The sequence below is a fragment of the Lagenorhynchus albirostris genome, chromosome 8 (assembly GCF_949774975.1).
Source record: "Lagenorhynchus albirostris chromosome 8, mLagAlb1.1, whole genome shotgun sequence".
Lineage (NCBI taxonomy): Eukaryota > Metazoa > Chordata > Mammalia > Artiodactyla > Delphinidae > Lagenorhynchus > Lagenorhynchus albirostris.
This window is the reverse complement of record NC_083102.1, coordinates 24,192,829-24,207,068: the sequence shown is the minus strand read 5'-3', so window position 1 is coordinate 24,207,068 and position 14,240 is coordinate 24,192,829.

The window sequence follows — 14,240 nt, the reverse complement described above, 5'->3', positions numbered from 1 at the left end:
TAAGACGTTATTCAGCTTCTCCACCGTATAGTTGCTGTTTTTCCTGTTGTTATGAATAAGTAATTTGTGTGTAGATAACAATGGTTTTATTATAGAGACTCCTTTCAACTAGTGATCTCAGTAATCTTACTTAGGTTTTAGAAACTATCAAAGCAAAATTAAAGAGAGTAAAAGTTAATTGAACTGACTGTAATATAATTAGAAACTATGGTCAATTATGTAACTGGAAGCTGTTTTTTGGTTTACTCTTATATGATAAAAAGTTAGAAAAATATTTGTTATTACCCTGGGTGTTAATTTATTATCAGTAAATCCATTCAACAAACATTTGCTGAGTATCTGTAATATTCCAAACATCATGTCAAGCTGAGAATACATTGATGAGTAAGACCAGGTCTCTTCCCTTTAGTAAACAAAAATTTCCTTAGTGCCTATGCACTGGGTTCTAGGAATACATCCATGAATAATTTGGGAAGTTCTTACCTACTTGGAGTTTATAGTCTAATTATTGAGGAGCTCCCAATCTAGTAACTGTGACGCAGTAAAAACCTGTATTGTTTCATGATAATCACATAAGACAAGCACATGAGAGATGACTGAAACCATGGACTTATAAGGTCTATTCACAACAGAAGCACGGGGGCAGGGGGGAGGGGGTGTTTGCAGCATGTTTTCATCTCGAGTTAGAAAGCCATAATAATAGATGATGAATAATAATATGTTGGTTTTTTCCAAGTAATTCTTAAAATGTTACTAAGACCTATTTCTTTAGGCCAGCTGACTAACAGATTACCTATTATTATATATTAACAGAATCATTCATCCTAAATCGGAAGTTGTAAATGTTTTGTGATTCAGGTTGAACAACAGTCATGAAGGGCTTTGTATTTGATATTGTACCATCAAAAAGACAGTCTGGGGGATTCCCTGGTGGTGCAGTGGTTGAGAGTCCGCCTGCCGATGCAGGGGACACGGGTTCGTGCCCCGGTCCGCGAAGATCCCACATGCCGCGGAGCGGCTGGGCCCGTGAGCCGTGGCCGCTGAGCCTGCGCGTCCGGAGCCTGTGCTCCGCAACGGGAGAGGCCACAACAGTGAGATACAGTGAGATGCCCGCGTACCGCTAAAAAAAAAAAAAAAGAAAAGAAAAAGGGACAGTCTGAGTTTTTCATTCATTCTCCTAACTGCTCCTCCTTATGGCCAAGAAGGTTTATTTGAATGACTGAAAATAAGGCTGCAGTTCAGGACTGTAGAACAGAATGTCTTTTATGTAACTCTAACTTCATTAGTATCTTGATCTAAAATACCAAATCCAAAATCTTCTCTGGAAAAGTGAGATGATGCCTCATCTCTAACAACAAAGTATCAGAAGAAATGTACATTTTTGACTTAAGAGAACTGAGTCAACACATGTGCCTTAGGTCTTAATTCCAGTTGAATACATAGACTACTATGTACCAGACTATAACCTACAACAAAATACTGTATTAACGGAACATTTTAAGTAAATAAATTGTGTCTGCACTTATTATATTGATCTGAGATTTTAAGTAATTTCTAAAATAATTTCTACAAAATGATCACATTTTTATCTTAAATTGGCATTAATTTTTCCCATTCAAACGGTCTAATTTTCTCAAATGAAAGTTGCATATTTTACATCTGAGAAATCTCTAGAATTAGAGCCTCTGCAGGTAGAAGGTACTTTATAAAAAGTCAGGAAGCTTGCTTGGGTGTTTCTTCTACTTCAAGTCATCAGTTATTGTCAGTCAGCAAACAGTTAAAGCAATTTCAGTGTTGTAATGATCATATGTGGAGTAAGGAAAAAAGTTAGATCGGTGAGAATTTTGAAAAAGAGCATCAAGGAATTACTCTCTCCACTCAAGAAGAGATGTTTCAAGTTAGAAGAAAGCCCCTCAGGATCCAGAGTGTCAAGATCCTTGGTAAGACCTGTGTTGCTGGGCAGTACTACGTCATCCAGTAACACCTAGATGCTGGAGTTAATATCACTGTTTTCAATGCCATAGAATGATGCTTTCTCCTTAGTAATTTGTGGGGGAGTACCTAAAGTAGTGTCACTCTCTTTTCTAAAATAAATGTCTTTGTAAAAAAGTGAGTCAAAGTTCAGTGTGTTTCTAAGCATCTTATTGCTAAAAGAGATGGTGTGCCAACTGTTAGGAATGGCAGTTTCATTTATGGGAACAAAGTTGCTTTACATTTCTCAGAACCTTATTTTTAAAGAAACAATTGCTATAGGATATTCAAGAATTCCCCTATACATGTTAGTTCTCTTTTCTTCATCTCTTGTGAAACTGGAAACTGTAATACAATAAAGTGAGAGAATTGAAACTTTTCATTTTTTAATCCTTGTCTTTCTAGTCTTAGGAAGCTCATTTTATTTTATTTTATTTTATTTTATTTGGTGTTCAAGTACGCTAATTTTATTTGACTTTGTATCCATAATTTTAAAGAAAACAAATAGCTAGAAGTTCATTTTAAACACACAACCCAGCCAGATGAATGAAGATGCAAAATAATGCACAAGTCAACTAGATTAATAAAATGAATGCCTAAAGATTGTTCAACTTAAGTGCTATATTTTATGTGGAAAACATCTGAGACGTTTGTATCTCATCTAACTCTCCCTTAGGATTTTAGTTAAAGAAAACAGAGAACTCATGTCTTCTGGGAATTACAAAAAGAGTCTACAGAAGGTATTTTATAGTCTACGTGTTCACCTCTACATCATCCTTTGTTAAAAGAGAGGGGAAAAAATTCTGAGAAAAAATATAAAGAGATGGCGAGGGGAAAGGAAAAGTTAATGAACATTAGCTGAGTCACTACTCTGGGCCAGACACCAGCCTAGGCACTTTACATACATTCATTATCTCACTTACCAAGCAGTATTAAATAGCTTTATACTAGCCTTCATATGTTCACTGAGCATGGAGATATTCTCTCCTGATGTGACCTATGAAAAAAATCACTTTGCCCAGTCTAAAATGCTCTAGCTCTGATACTTTCACGAGGGAGACAAAAAGGTTGCTACCAATTCATAGGAATTGTCACTACACTACCAGGAGAAAACGTGTGTGGAAACTCCTGGCTATCTACAAATCCAGTATTTGGCAGGAGCATAGTTGCTGCACATAAACCACACTTAAAATACTGGGCTCTGTCTGGACACTACACTTTTAAAAGAGATACAAACAGAGGCACATTCACTGGGAGAATGACCAGAAAAGGGAAGAGATAGGAAATCATGTCCTACCTGGAGTGTTCGTACAAACTGGGGAAGTTTCGCCTAGCCACTGAAGACTTCAAAAATACATGAGGTGTCAGATGGAAGAGGAAAAATATGTGTTCTATATGCCCATCCTTGCTGGGTGCAAGAAGTGCAGGAAGGCCAATCTCAATATGATAGAATAAAGAATTTTCTAACCAAACTGTCCTTAAATGGAATGGATTGCCTCAGGAGGTGATAAGTTCTCTATCACTTGGAAATGTGCAAACTTTGACTGGGCCCTTGCCAGAAATATTGTAAAGGAGATTCAAACTTAAAATGGAAGACTGGGTTTAAATAGATGACTCTGAAGTTATTTCCAACCCAGACATTGTTCACAAATGACTGGTGATTGAACCAAACCTTCGTGCCTCGGAACTCATAGTTCAAAATACAATAAATCGGAATAAACTTTTCTCACATGAACCATACAATAAGAAATCAGACTTTTCCTACCCTTCCTAATTCAAAGTTAGAATATACAATTTTACTCACTGGTTTTTTCATAAATTGAGACACAAACCAACAACTTGACCTGTTAATGCCAACACTGGGATCAGGCATCATTGGTTTATCCTCTATAAATATCAAGGATGGAATTGGAGTATTTTGATTCATTCATGTAACAGCTATTTATTGAGCACCTGTTATATGCCAATAACAGTGCTAGGGATTGGGATGGGAGATATAATCATGAACAAAAAACACATGACCTCTGCCCTCAAGGAGTTTACAGTCTAGTACAGTTGCTGTCTCCCTACAGATCTCATGAAATCTACTGTTTCCATGCATGTGCCTTCATTAATTTACTTTCTGATTAAAAATGTCAAAATAATTAAAACAGAAAAAACATTTTCCTTCTATTAAACATTCATCAGAAATATCATGATTATCAGCTTAGAAGGACTCAATTTACATAATCTGAGAAACCATATTCTACCAAAATACATCACCGCTTATATTTATGGAGTTAGTACAAATATACATAATATGTAAGAATGTTCTTTGCTATGATTAATTTATATAGACAAATTAATTTGCATGAAATGTGACTCATTAAGAGAATATAATTACTTGAATAATCAAAAATTATTTATGAACGTTAATTAGCTGGCGTTTTGCAGTTTTCAGATAGATACTATGGTCTAGATCAGCATTAGAAACATTTGTGGTTAGTAGTCTGGTTCTTACACACCCCAGTAGTTTGATTTGCTGCAAAATTAAATTTACAGTTGAGCTGGAAGTTTGGTAGTAGGATTTAGGTTAGGAGCTGGAAAAAAATTTTATAAGATTAAGTCATGTGATTTAGTTGACTGACGTTACCAAGAATAACATATGAAAACTCTGAAGACAGAATCTATGAAGCCTTAAGTTCCTGCCATATACAAAGCCACATGATGAGGAGATGAATTCCTATATTCTTGCAGGCCTATTCAGAATTGTTTGCAGGTAAAACGACTCCTGCCTTTGTAATCGTGGTTGATTAAACCAGTCATCATTTCACGAGTCACAGGCAACATTATACAGTCTGGCACACACTAGGCACCCGATGAACATTTTTAAATGAATGAACAAATGGGCAGAAGTGGAAGTAAACTCAGAATTAGCATAACAGCGGTTAAAAAAAGAGAAAGTGACCCACTCACTAACTCATTCAATAAATATTTTCTCATCTCTATAATTAAATCGGGCACTGTACGTCAGATACTCTTCCAAGGTATACAGTATACAGATACTCTTCCAAGGTATACAGGTATTCCAAGGTATACAGGCACTGTACGTCAGATACTCTTCCAAGGTATCATCAACTGCCTTAAACCTCAAGCCTCATCCTCAGGTGTAAGCAAGACCAGGCATGATCGTACTACCCCTCAAGAAGTTTAGTCTAACTGAAAAGACAGATACTAATCAAAAGCCGCCCATTAAAATGCAAATATAATATGCATAATATGAGAAGTGGCATGATAAGATGTATGGTGCTACGAGAGGGTCTAACAGAGGGGTCTGACCTTGTCAGGGAGGTCAGGGAAGCCTTGCTAAAGGACATGATGACAAATAATTACCCAGACGAAGCGAGGCTGAAGGAGCGTTCCAGTCACAGGGTCTGGCAGGTGCAACGGTCTCATGGAAGAATGAGGGCCAGTACGCCTTTGCACAGGAGGCATGGTGTGAGATGAGGCTGGAAAGACCCCTGTAGGCCATGAGTGGTGGTCCTTTAGTCTTAAAAGCAAGTAAAAGCATCCCAGTGTGTAACAAGATTAGGGATTTAATCATTACACTCAAACATGCACACAAAACATGGTGTCATCATGTTACGTGTGTGTCTATATACAATGTGTGTATATATACATATACATATATATATATATTTATTTATTTTTATTTATTTATTTTTTTTGCGGTACGCAGGCCTCTCAGTGCCGTGGCCTCTCCCGTTGCAGAGCACAGGCTCCGGACGTGCAGGCTCAGCGGCCATGGCTCACGGGCCCAGCCACTCCACGGCACGTGGGATCTTCCCGGACCAGGGCACGAACCCGTGTCCCCTGCGTCGGCAGGCGGACTTTCAACCACTGCGCCACCAGGGAAGTCCTACTGTCTTTTTTTTTATTATTATTATAAACATCTTAGTTGGAGTGCAGTGGTATCTCATTGTGGTTTTGATTTGCATTTCCCCGATAGCTAATGATGTTGAGCATATTTTCATGGGTTTATTGGCCATTTGTGTATCTTCTCTGAAGAAATACCACGCCTGACTTTTGAATATCCTACTAGATTTTCATAAAGGTAAAATATTGTTTATAATTATCTGAGCCTAGAATTTAACTCCAGGTCACATACAATCATGAAATATTTTTGCATGGTTTTAATATATGGTGAATTCAAGGAATGCAACTACAATGTAAATTGAGTATCGATTATACCATGTTATATTCAGAAGCTTAGCAAGATCTGTTCATTATTTCAGAGCACATGATCAGTGGCAGTGCCCTCATGGCATTTGAATTGCTGGTGTAACATGCCTTTCTGTATCAGTCTGCGCTTGTTGCTGTGACATGCAAATAAGTATTCAAGGGAATTTGAGACTCCTTTTAATAGATTTAGAAACATAGGCATCTCAATGCATGTTAACAATAAGGGTTGTTTGTAAATATTCTATGTTATTTCTAACTTATGTATTTTAATGTTGTGTAACACAGTGTTATCTATGCTGTGAAAATTACATATTAAAATTATGTAATTCATAATGTTCTGTTGTTTTTCGATCTTACTTCATGTTCCCAGAAGCCTGTCAAACAACCCTCTTGGTAGTCTCTTCTAATACGGTATTATTTCCAGTCTACCTTCTTCCTCTTCGCCTAAGGATGTAGTATCCAAGGTCTTTTTAAATACCAAAGATTGAGTGCACTGGGATTTTAAGACAGGAGACATGTTTTGTGTGTGTGTGTGTGTGTGTGTGTGTGTGTGTGATATTTCATCACTATCTGATGTCATAATAAAGGGAATTATTCTACATTGTACTAACAAATAAGACCAAACTCGCGTGTACAAACATCCTATAGTACTTCCTCATTTTCTCCATTTCCACTGTCTGTAATTTGTCTTGGCTGTTAACTACACTTCAGTCATGGTTATTTCCCTCTTTCTCTTATCATATACAAATAAGTCTGATCCATAATACGTATCCTAATTCTAGTTTATACTTTCATTTCCACTTGTACTTCTGCTCTTTCATTTTCCTGTATTTCTTGTACAGAGGAATTTCTTACTTGTGTCAAATTCAAACTTTTTCATTGTAACAAGACTCAAGCATCTGATCCCTACACGATATCTTCTAGTCTAGACATGCCCAGGCATTTACACATTGAAAGATTTATTATTTTATAGTAAATTACTTCCCCTTTGTTTCCCCTTTATATTAGGTATAGGTTATTATATTGATTTTTTTGGAATTCTATGTGGATAAATTTATATTACCTATGACTTTCATTTCAGGATAATGAAGGAGGAATTACACAATATTCGTTATGGAAATGGGATACTGGATCTGAGAGGGTTGAGACCCACTGCTCTACATCATATCCTCCTCCACCCAGGGCAGCAAGCCTCACGGCCTGGCTATCATCCGAGGCCTGGCTAGCTTCTCTACACTACGGCAGGCTCTATGCTCTCAAGTGAGTAGGCTTGGTTCTTGATACGCTAAAAGAATTTAGATGATCATCTCTAGCCCAAGCCTGGTTTCAAGATTAAAGAAGTCAGGTAATTTCCCTCTCATCCCCAGAGCAGTAAACCTCAAGCCTCATCCTCAAACGCAGAAGATGATAAAACTCATGATTTAAAGGACAAATTAAAATGTGCTATTTTAGGGCTTCCCCGGTGGCGCAGTGGTTGAGAGTCCGCCTGCCGATGCAGGGGACACGGGTTCGTGCCCCGGTCCGGGAAGATCCCACATGCCGCGGAGCGGCTGGGCCCGTGAGCCGTGGCCGCTGAGCCTGCGCGTCCGGAGCCTGTGCTCCGCAACGGGAGAGGCCACAGCAGTGAGAGGCCCGCATACCGCAAAAAAAAAAAAAAAAAAAGTGCTATTTTAATTATTGTTAACTATAAATATTTAAAGCAAGATAGGAGGTAACATAATGATGTTTGGGTTCTATAAACTCCAGATGCTGTGCAGATAATTGACTGTGAGAAGCTCATCTATTGACTCAAGAGAAACACAACAGCTTTTCTGGTTTTCTATGAAATCTAGTGCAAATGTGGCCAGTGTTCCCCCATGCTCTCCCATGGGCCGGGTATCATTAAATTAATCCTTTATCACTTAAGGTCTTCTGGGACCTTACAGGACCACAGCATAATAGTGTAATGTACAAAGATGTCAAACATATAGTTGGGGAGTGGCTTAATATCTTCAGAATCTAATTCCTTTATATCTTAACTTTATGTATTGATTGTCTCCAAGTAGCGTGGTTGCTCAGCTGTGGTCTTGGTCCCTGCAGCTTTTAGCTAATAAAGGCAGGTCTTAGAATAGGAGTCCAGGTGCTGCTTCATGAACTGGAAAACATGGAGGCTTAATGCATTCTTGCTTTCTCTCTCTGAAGTCTCCCATTTTATTTTAATTTTAATCTATGATTTCATGAAGTTGAGTTAGATCCAATATCAAGACATCTCATATTATCATGGGGCATTATAGCAACGAGAGTCACATTGGTCCATGTGAATTGTTTAATGAACCTTGTATCATTGATCCAGCCACCAATATAGCTATGACATTCCAGACTGGAGAGAAGGAAAGAGTCATCAACTGTCTTAAATTATTTGGCAGAGGAGGTGAGTATAAATTGTGCAGGATGGAATACGTAAGTCAAGATCGCCAAAAGAAAGAGTATAATGTATTAGGGATCCACCATGCTCCAGTAGGACCTCATCTTTATCGTTACTCGGCAAAACTCTATTTCTAAGTAAGGTCACATTCTCATATATAGAACAGACTTGTGGTTGTCAAGGGGGAGGGGGTTGGGGGAGGGATGGAGTGGGAAGCTGGGGTTAACAGATGTAAGCTATTTTATATAGAATGGATAAACAACAAGGTCCTACTGTATAGATATCCTATGATAAACCATAATGGAAAAGAATATAAAAACTGTATATATATGTATAACTGAATCACTTTGCTGTACAGCAGAAATTAACGCAACATTGTAAATCAACTATACTTCAGTTCTTTAAAAAACTCAAAAAATAAATAAATAAATAGTCACATTCTGAGGTACTAGGGGTTAGGACTTCAACATATAATTCTGGAGTGGGAGGGGGGACGCAATTCAACCCATAACGTTTACCTTTTTTCTTAAAGCAATAATGCTTTGCCTGTGAAATTACGGCTGTGGGAAAGGAAGTAAAATAGTGGTACTGATGAGTGGTACGACTTCTAGCTTCAATTTCTAAGTCCTCCTGCTTATTTTTCTTCTTGATTTTGAGGGAGAAAAATACCAGAAATCTTGGACAACTGTAAGTGCCCTTAAGTCATCTTGAGGGCTTTTCATGCGAAATAATATAATAGCAATAGAGATACAACTACTTGTCATAGAAGAACATGCAAAATTACCAGCCAAACTTTACAGTGACAAGAAATTGTTACTTTTAGATTTGAGCATATAAACACTGCTGATATACACCTCAGCTTCCTGCTGCCATTTTCCTCAAGATAAAGAATCTTCAAAGCAAAACCCAACCTAAGCAAAATTACGAAGTAAAGGAGACTTGCCTTTTGGCCATTCCCTTCTCTTCCTCCCCTGTTTCCTCCCTTTCAGGCACTTCACTGTGTCGTATTTGCCTTTCCTGGCCAGGATTGTCTAGGGTCCCGTAGACATTCTGCCATCTTTGCTGTTTGGCCCGTCCTGCCACGACCATTCAGGATTTGTTATGATGAATTTACCTGCAGAAATCTGCCAGTTCTGAATTTCCTCAGGATCAGACTCTTATTTTTATTTTTATCAAAATATATATCTTCTTTTTAAAATTTGTTTATTTATTTTATTTTATTTTGGCTGCATTGGGTCTTTGTTGCTGTGCGCAGGCTTTTCTCTAGTTGCGGCGAGCAGGGGCTACTCTTCGTTGTGGTGCGTGGGCTTCTCATTGTAGTGGTTTCTCTTGTTGCAGAGCATGGGCTCTAGGTGCGCGGGCTTCAGTAGCTGTGGCATGCAGGCTCAGTAGTTGTGGCTCACGGGCTCTAGAACGCAGGCTCAGTAGTTGTGGCGCATGGGCTTAGTTGCTCCAAGGCATGTGGGATCTTCCTAGACCAGGGCTTGAACCCATGTCCCCTGCATTGGCAGGCAGATTCTTAACCACTGCACCACCAGAGAAGCCCCAGGATCAGGCTCTTTAAAATGCCATCTCTGATCACAATTTGCAAAACTAATGAATTTGATCCACGATAATGTGGTCATGGGAGACAGATGAAGAATCTTTCCATCCCTTGTAGGTAAATCTATATTGAAAAAGAAAAACACCTTTGAAACAATGGCAGATGCCTCTGTTGTATAATTCAGCATAGTGGCTTCTATCAGGATTCTCAGGCAGGGAGAGCTACATAATTTGCATGATCCAGTGCAAACTGAAAATGCAGGGCCCCAGAACCAGTCCCAGCTCACAGGGGACAGGCAAGTTCCAAAGGATTATAACTTCCACACCAGTACATGCTCAGCACCTGGATTAGGGATGTTCAAGAGGGCCCTCCGAGTCACCTGCCAAATGTACAGGGTGCTGCCGCCCCAGGACACTACAGGTCACGCTCCAGACTCTGACCCTCCTTGCGCCTGCACCTAGGCCACCACCAGGGGCAGAAGTGGGCAACAGAATGCAGGTTTCCCCACTCTGCTGCCACCACCTGGTTGCTAGGTCACGTAGAGGGTGACAGTGGTCATGGGGTGCGAGTGGGGAGGAGGAAAAGCATGCCCAAGGCACCAGGGGGCAGGAAGCAGGCAGCCAAGAACCTCCGCCAGGTCAGAGGGGGGCAGGTGTGTGAGCCAAGGCTCCGAGTTCCCAGAGAATGGTTCATTGTCCCAGCAGACTTCACTTAGAAACCACAAATTCAAAGATAAAATTATTAAAGAGTTTCAAGACAGTAGCCACAGAGCATTAAACCCTAAATGCAGTGGCTCCATAGACAAGGGAGCAGTATTTTCATGCAAGTAGATCTTTGTAGTGGTCCTTAATCACATGGCATTACAAGGACATCAAGACATAGTGCAAACAGCGTAGGATTTGGAATGAAAAGATACAGATTTGTGTCCTGAGTTGCTGGTTTACTAACCAAAGGAGATTATTATTATTGAACTTTTCAAAACCATGCTTTTATCACGTATGATGGTATTGTAAAATGGTGTCCTACAAGGGTTAAATTCAATAAGGTTTGTGTGACAGAGACGATCAGCTAGCCACCAAAATCCATCTTTGGGTACACAGCTAGATGACATTTCCTTGTCTTTCTTACAGATAGCTGGAGCCATCTGACTAAGTTCTCTCCAACAGAATGTGAGCAGAAGTGATATACGCCACTCCCAGCCAGGTCCTGAAAATCTCCCACAGCTGTTTCTCTACACCCTTCCCATCCTGTAGGCTGGTTGTAAACGATGGTGAGGTCCTAGAAGCAGGAATTCTTAACCTGGGGTCTGTGGAGCCCCAAAGGATCCATGGATAGAACTCAGGGAATCTATGATTTAGATGAGGAATACCTTTAAATCTTTATTTCCACTAACCTCTATTTGAAATGCTGCATTTCCTTTCACTGTTAATGTAGGCAACAAAGCACAGTACTATGAGCTGTAACTGACCCTTTCACCAATAAAAGTCACCAATACTACAGTTGTTGGAGAAATCTGAAATACAATGTATGCTCGTCACTACTTTGATAGTATAGTCATCCTTAGACCCACTGCTAGATCTTCTTATTTAATGCATTAATTAAAAGCACATATACTACTCCATCACAAATTAGCTCTTTTAATACTTTAATAATGATAGTTCAACATATAAATTTCATTATGTAATCTTAAATATTTTATTTTATGCATTTGTAACATTATTCCAAGAAAGAAGTTTGCAGGCTCAACCAGACTGTCTAAGTGGCCCATGACACAAAAAATTTAGGACCCTGGTAGGATTATGCTAAGGAGGAAAAAAAAAACTCTAAACTTGAAAGGCTATTTACTATGTGATCCCATCTATAAGACATTCTGGAAAACGCAAATTTATAAGGATAGAAATCAGTGGGGAAGGGAAGGAGATTGACTACAAAGGGGCACAAGGGTACTTCTGGATTGATGGACATGTTCTAGATCTCAAATGTGACAGTGGTTATGCAACTGTATGTATTCATCAAAACCCACTGAACTGTACACCTAAGAAGGGAGAAATTCACTATATGTAAATTATACCTAAATAAACCTGACTTAAGAAAAAAAAACAAACCCTGCTAGAGGACAGCAGAGCCACAGAGGAAAGGAGCCTTCATGAAGACATTGGAGGAGAGTCACCCACTGGCCCGTACAACTGCCCAGGGCTGTCCTGTGAGAGAGAAAGAAACTTCTATTGTGTTGAGTCCAGGCTTGGGCCTATTTGTTACCACAGTTTAGACCACCCTGACACATTTAGTATAAGTATTTGCTACACTGTAACACATAATACAAATGTTGGAATGAGAATATTTGAGTGCAAGTCCCCACGATGTTACTTCGGAGGTTTTGCAAAATTTGGACAATCACTTGACTTCTCTGAACTTTAATTTCTTCATCATGGAATGGATAGATTGATTATACCCCCTTGCATTATGTTGTGAAGATGAGAAACAATACAGACCTTAGCCTAGAGCACCCAATAAATGAAGAACTGTTAAGTAGTCACCTATTCTGATTGTGTTTGGAGCACTACCCAATGCATTTGTAGTCCCAGCCCTACAAAATCTAGCATTACACCTTCCTTTGCAAAGCTATTTCTTGCAATGTAGGCCCCCCTTTTTAGCAAATGACTTTCAGATCTCATAATTAGATGGGATGTTCAAGACCATGTAACCCATTCCTTTTGCTTCCTTCCGCTTAGGGGAACAAAACTAAAGTAACAGTATAGCTTTAGGCTCTGAGACACAGAATTGGCAACTAAGACCCAGAGATGAAAGAAAAGGTCCAGAAAGACCCCACATTCTGAGTCAAAGCCACAGCTATTGAGGAGGAGGCAGCATCCCATGGGGCTTGTGGAGAGCTGCCGTTCTGGAAGAACTGAGGGAAGAACTGGAAGAGAGGAGATCATGATTTGGGAGACTACAGCTTCATTGAAATGAGGCTATTCTCTTCCTTTACCGCCTGCAAACCAAAGAAAGGTGATAATAAAAGTAGAGGATTCCCAAACTCTCATCCCCAACTACAGTGGGGGCTACAGATGAGTATCTTATCTAAGAGTGGATCAAGGACCAGAATGGCCAAGTGCCTGATGCCACGTCAGAGAATGATGATAGATCTGAGAGAAGGTTTGTCTGGGAGAGGCAACCTGAATTTCCACTCTTTGGAGAAACAAGGATTCTTGAGTGCCTGTGGGTCAAGACGACACTGATGAAGGGGTCTATATGTCTGAGCCACCTCACTTTTACTGAACTGAACAATCACGCAACAGTTATGGGACTCCAAGTGATGGGGATCCCAAGTGAAGTGGCAGGGGCTGTGGCCATGGTGGCTGGAATCCAAGCCAGACCCCCCAAAACTAGGGACCGTGCAAAGAGGAGGCCCCTATCAGCACCCTTCAAAGAATCAACAAACATACCACAGAGAGAATAGCATTTGGTTGCTACCACAAAATGCAAATGTACGAGTGCCAGTCACAATCGGCAGAGTAGTAGCTGCTACTTCATTATAGGCCATTCTATAAGGAGACCCCTGCCTCTGCCTTTCCTACTTGCTCCCCACCCCAGCACCATAGGGGAAGCAGTGAGAAGGTAGGAGTGAAGGCAGGTGCCTCAGAGAGTGTCCACCATGTGCTCTCAGCCTGCTCCAGTCGGCCGGCCTACAAACCACTGCTCCAGCTTCTACCACCACCAACAACCACTACTATTCCCCTTACCACCACTCTGCCCACCACCATCACGACCAGTAGCAAGCAGCTAGAGCCAAAAGTCTTACCTGTATGGGCAGGGGTATGGCTAGAGATTTGGGCCAAGTATGAGTTTTATATACATATATATTTTTTACGTTTGAATGTATATGAGTTTAATATTTTTAAATGGATAGTACTGCCCTTAAAACACGATCGATGAACTAGCCTAATAACTCTGTGTCTTTGAAGTTGTGGAATTGCACTGAAATGCCTCAAAGGAGCCCATTACCCAGAGGCAGAGCATAACTTGAGAAGGTAAAATCATTTCATGATTATGCCCACAATGAATTGAAACTTTCGATAAAATGAATAATAAATTGACATT